This window comes from Abramis brama, assembly GCF_963993115.1.
Source record: "Abramis brama genome assembly, chromosome: 1".
Taxonomy (NCBI): domain Eukaryota; kingdom Metazoa; phylum Chordata; class Actinopteri; order Cypriniformes; family Leuciscidae; genus Abramis; species Abramis brama.
This window is the reverse complement of record NC_139963.1, coordinates 48,595,655-48,601,654: the sequence shown is the minus strand read 5'-3', so window position 1 is coordinate 48,601,654 and position 6,000 is coordinate 48,595,655.

Here is a 6,000-nt window from a genome sequence, read left to right as displayed (position 1 = left end):
TTGAGATTGCTGTTAGCCTCGATCGTTTCCGCTGATCAAAAAGGAGACCACGGTGGACACAGTAGCCTAGTATCGACATAATATCTCGTTATTTCGACATAATAAGTGGACATTCTAATCTGCATTAAGCCACATTAAGCGTTCTTATAATGGGTTTCTATGGGAGGAAAATGCTTAACGTGTAAATGCGTTCATATTCTGGGCTCATTTGATTTGTTTTTCTGATTTGGGCTAGCTTTTCTGATTTTTGTACATAGCATAGCCTATTTGTTAGGATTTTAGTATCATAATGATTAATAAATGCACGCACAATTATCCGTGAACTTGATTTGAACAAATGCCTTTCAACTTGTGTGTGCAAAATTCAGAATTAAATTAATGTGCAGAAATTTGTACAAATAGAAAGTATGTAGGCCTACTATACTGTTTTAGCCATTAAAAAATCGCATTTAGTTTCATATTTGTTACAATATTATGTAGCGGGTGATATCAAGGCAGTAAAGTTATGAATCAAGGGGGTGTGGTTAGCCAAGTATAAATATCAGGGGTAGGAACGAAAATAGTAGGTGCGTTTGTTTCTGGCCGGCGGAAATAAATCAACACTCGTGGTGTTCGTATGCGAGAGGTTCGCATGTGAGTTTGTTTGGATCTTGGAGACAGGTATGAGTTGATTTAAAGTATTAATTTTGGGGCGGACTAGTTTTCTTTTCTCTTTTTGTTTGTTTGTATATTGTTTGTTCCCCCACTGTTTATTATTGCAGCATGAGGATGCTACAGGTCTAGTGTTTGAACAGAGGAGCTATTTTTGCATGTATTTTACTTTGAATTAACTGAGTGATTCACAAAGTTTTTGTTTAATGAATTTAACTTATGGGTTTATTGTGACTGTTTGATTTCTTTGATTTCTTTTTGGTTTTGTGGTGTAAAGACTCCTTCTGTTCAGGTAGTTTGTGATGAGAGCATCCTCCTGTGTGAGATATATCTTTGTGTAAGCCAAAATAAATCTTGGGAATTTTTCTATATAATGAACCTGAGTCGTGCTTTGTCTATTTAAGGGTGGGTCATGTAACATTCTATAATGTTATTTTTTTTTCCATTTATGTTGATTTATGAAAAGTGAACAGCACGACCGAGTAAGATAGGATGCGCAATATGAGACATGGAGCGGGTCAGACATGATTTTGACCGCTGAAGTTGAAGTTGTTTTGTAGAAAGCCTTTCTTTAAAGTGAATTTCGTTTTGTATAAATTGTATCTTAATTTTAATCAATTTTTCATCAACCAATTGCCTGTATAGGCCTACGAAACAAATATAACGGAGGCGCCCGCGCGCTCACTTCCATTGCACGTGAACTAGAGCACACCCTAACTTAACGAAACTCAGTGTATGCCTCACACAGACATGACAAATACATCAAATACACAAAGCTTGAAATGTCTTTAAACGAAATAATTCAAAACGAAAAAAGAAAAAGGCTACTCTCTGATTATGTAATCCATTAGTCTTATTTATGTGCATTTCTCTCTATAAGCGCGTTCACACGGAGATGGCGATCGTCAACTTCATCTTTGCAGCCGAGTCGACACTTTTAGAGAAAACACTTGTTTATTAATAAAAATCAATACACGCATCACCGGATTTACAGATGCACGCACACATATTATTTCGAAATAACGAGATATTGTGTTGAAATAACATTATTATTAATAATAGCCTACATCTTTTAGAATAGGCCTATTTGATTGAATGCTGAAAGTTGCCCTTGTTCAATTTAATAAAATTAAAACTTTAATTGTGATCATTAACATAACTGAATATTAAATATTTAGTGGCCAAGTTTTGCGCGGCTCTCCGTCAAATCTAGCACCCACTCAGCACATGCGTTAAAAATTCTCTGGCGCTGTCCCTGCAGAGAAGCTACGTAGGCAGTGTAATTTTTATTTTATTTTATTTTTTTTGTTTGTTTTGTTCCGTTACCTCCAACCCCCGTTTTGAGTCGCCGGATCTGCGCTCCGGGACCTCCCACTTTACAAATTAAGCACTGTACATGTGTATATAGCCTGTTATAAGAGGATGCAAACTGAATGCAGTCTGTAAAAGTTCTTTGACAGTTTAATAAAAAAAATTCTAAGAGCCATCGTAGAGAGCAATCCACTTTTCCACGTTACCGGAGACAAAAAACCTGCATGAGTACAAACGGGATGAGATGCCAGCATGACACAGCACTGACATCACAGCCAACGTATAAATGCATCATTGACTCTAAAGTTTTACGCTTGCCTATGTACATGCCAATAAAATTACGATCTCATTCACGAACAAATGTTACGTGTGACGTTTGCATGGGTATTTGCTTACCTAACAGCACATCATCCCTCACGGAAAGAAATGTCGTCTGATGTTTATATATGTATACAGCAACGTGCCATCGCATCACAAATGCAAATGAAATCCTAAATAGAGCAACGCTATTGGCTGTTGTGCGGTCTGACGCGACACCCGAACATATACTTCGTATTTACGCGTACAAACTGTGCGTGTTAAGGCCTATTTATACTTCTGCGTCGAACTGCCGCCGTAGCTACGTCGTAGGCTGTGTGTAGCGCGCGTACCCTTCGCCGTACCCTGACGTGCACCTCTCCAAAAATGTAACAACGCGTCAATTCTACGCGGACGCAAGCGCTGTGATTGGTCTGCCAGAACCCCTCCCTCGGGGTTTCACATGGTCCCTAGGTGCGCGTCAACGCGGACAACGACGCAGAAGTATAAATTAAAACCAACACGTTGCCTACGGCGTATAGGCTCCGGCGTAGGTCCGACGCAGAAGTATAATGAGGCCTTTAATGCGTCCAAATTTCACGCGTTGCATATAATAAGTATTGTCCCCAACGGCGTTCCATACTCCTCCTGCATGGACTCCACCACCGCAGCGGCGTCTTGATGTGAGTGATCATATATATTTTAATCACAATTTATGGTTAGGCTAAAGTTAATCCTCTGGGGTCGACAAACGCGTCGGCGCATTTTACTGGATTTTTTCACATAGCAGCAAAATATGAAAATGCCTATAGAGAGCGCGCGCTATTGACATCAACTCGATAAAACTCATCAGATGCATGTAATTTTACGTCGTCTTGCGACCCTGTGAGTCACTCTCCATTTTAGAGAGTCTGACAGCGGGTCTCAGGTGCACGCCCCCCGCTCACGGTTCGTCCCCTCTATCTCCGCTGGGGTCTGCCCACTTTTCTAGCATTTTTCAAATATTGCCAGTGGGTGGATTCAGGCTCTGACCAGGGGTTTAGTTACCCTTTAAATTCAGCATACATAAATGAACTCACCACATCCAGATATTCACTTTGCAGCAATACGACGATGTAATTAACCCATCGATCGTCACAGGAGTAAAACAACTACAGAATCCACTCAATATCTTCCTCTTTTAACAATCCTGAAGAGATGTAAAGACTATTTTTATAGTTTTACTCAATTATTTCTCAATTTTCTTTATGACTAAACTAGACGAATTTCTCTCAGACTTCTCCACTCTCCGGTCTCGCGCATATGCTCAGTGGGCGGATCATATCAACAATATTCTGATTGGCTGAACCAATAACCCTAAATATTACAAATTATTTTTCCCACATAATTTATTCAACGAAAAGGGTTTGTTGACATCACCAATCTTTAATTATTTACGTTTTTGTGAACCCCATTAATTTACAAAAATATATTTTATAATACTGAATTAGTCTGGGTTACAAAGGCATCAAGCACAGTGGTCGCTAGAGGTGGGCGATACTCCAAATTTTGGTATCGATCCGATACCAAGTAAATACAGGGCCAGTATCGCCGATATCGATACCGATACCAATACTTTTTAATTTTAAAAGCATGCACTTGAACTTGTATGCACTTTCCTGTGCTAGAGCAGTGTGTCATGATTTATGAGGTGAATGCATCATTAATATGCTAAATCTGAAAACGTTTTCATTACTACTAAATATTTTGTGATTTGTGCTCTCAACTCGCCTGTAATTATTAGTCAGTGACTTTTACAAAACTACCCTAATTATAGTAAAAGTACTATTGTACACTAGCCTACTGTTCAAAAGTTTGGGGTCTGTAAGATTTTTAATTCACTTCTGCATTTATTTGATAAAAAAATACAGTAAAAACTGTAATATTACAATTTAACATAGGCTATCTGTTTTCTATGTCATACTAAACTGTAATTTATTCAACTGATCAAAGCGTAATTTTCGGCATCATTACTCCAGTTATGATGATAATTAATTTTAATATGCTGATTTACAGCTCAGAAAACATTTCTTATTATTATCAATGTTGAAAACAGTTTCATATTTTTTTGTGGAAACCATGATGCAGAATTATTTGATGAACCAAGTTGAAAGAACAGCATTTATATGAAGTAGATTTTTTTTAACAGTGAAAAACCCTTGACTGTCACTTTTGATTAATTTAATGCATCGATCCTTGTTGAATAAAAATATTAATTTCATTAAAAAAAATCTTACTGTCCTCAACATTTTGAACCGTTATATACACTTTTGCTTTGTTTATTGCAAAATAACTCCCGATTGTTTCTCTGTCATCTAAGCAAGGCTTCGTTTCCCAAACGTGCCTGTGAGCTCAGTGAAGCACCAGCAACGAACGCTCTCTGTGATTTATTGGTTTCGTCTTGTATCCAGATGACTGAGAAAAAGTTCTATCCTACACAATTATCCGCTAACATTCGCTTATTTTTCCACTTAGAAGCTGATTTTACGCACTGAATTGCGTGCTAAATTAATAAAAATTACTGGTAAAAAAAAAACACACACATATGGATCGATATTTTTATGTGAGTATCGATCCTTTTCGATACCACGTCAGTATCGAAGTATCGATATTTTAGGATCGATCTGCCCACCTCTAGTGGTCGCATTATTGTTAGTAGCAGCATTCAGATGGCGGCTATACACTATAAGACGACTAAATCCATCGATACCTCCATGAATCACAAATCGCCAGCTACTTTGAAAAAAAATTACAAGAAAGGTACATCAGAGTTTGACCACATTTTGACTAGCAAACTTCTATGCCTTTATTTGTGAGATGAACAAAACAAAACAAAACAAAACAATACAATAGAAGCCCAATTGAAATCATCACAGAAATTCTAATGGTTTCCATTAAAATGCCATTATTAACCATTAACTTTTTCATGTAAAACCATTACAAAACTCCTTTTTGTAGTGTGTTTTGGGCTTTTTTCCAATAGGATTTAACACCAATAAAATCCATCACATACCAGTATACACCATTAAAACCAATGCAATTCCCATTGTTTTCTATTGTGTTTTAGGCAGGGATCTATTGGGGTTTTTTTTGTTGTTGTTTTTTCCAAGCAGGGAAACATGCCTCTGAATTTCCTAGTGAAATTTATATCAGATTATTCAAGTCAGCCTATATGTGTTTCTATGATGCTTCAAAAAAAGAGGGCATTCATGACCTAATGTTTAGAGTCAGGGCGTTTAACGTTACGTTCTATGAAACCATAAAAAAAATAAAAAAAATAAACATTTAAGTTGATGTTTACCTTAGTCCACATTGTTGCATTCGTCGATGTACCGTCCAGCGACTAACTCCATACAAGGCCGCGATGTCTTTAACTTTAAGACCATTGTCTGCTATATTTACTTCTTTAATCCAGGCAATTTGGTTCACGAAACATTGGTTAAAATTAAGATATAATTAATACAAAACGAAATTCAATTTAAAGAAAGGCAGCTGTTCTGTTTGAGGTCTCTGTGAAAGTTTTAAAGCAGTCTTTTAGTGCCGCTTTCAGAGCGCTCACGTCCGTAACCGTAAACTGACACGTTGTTTTTTCCCTCATAAATGCGAACACGAAAATTAAAATAAAATGAATATTATAATGTTTTTTTTGTTGTGTCATACAATGATTACCAATTTTTTCTCTCATATTGCTCCTCATAACCA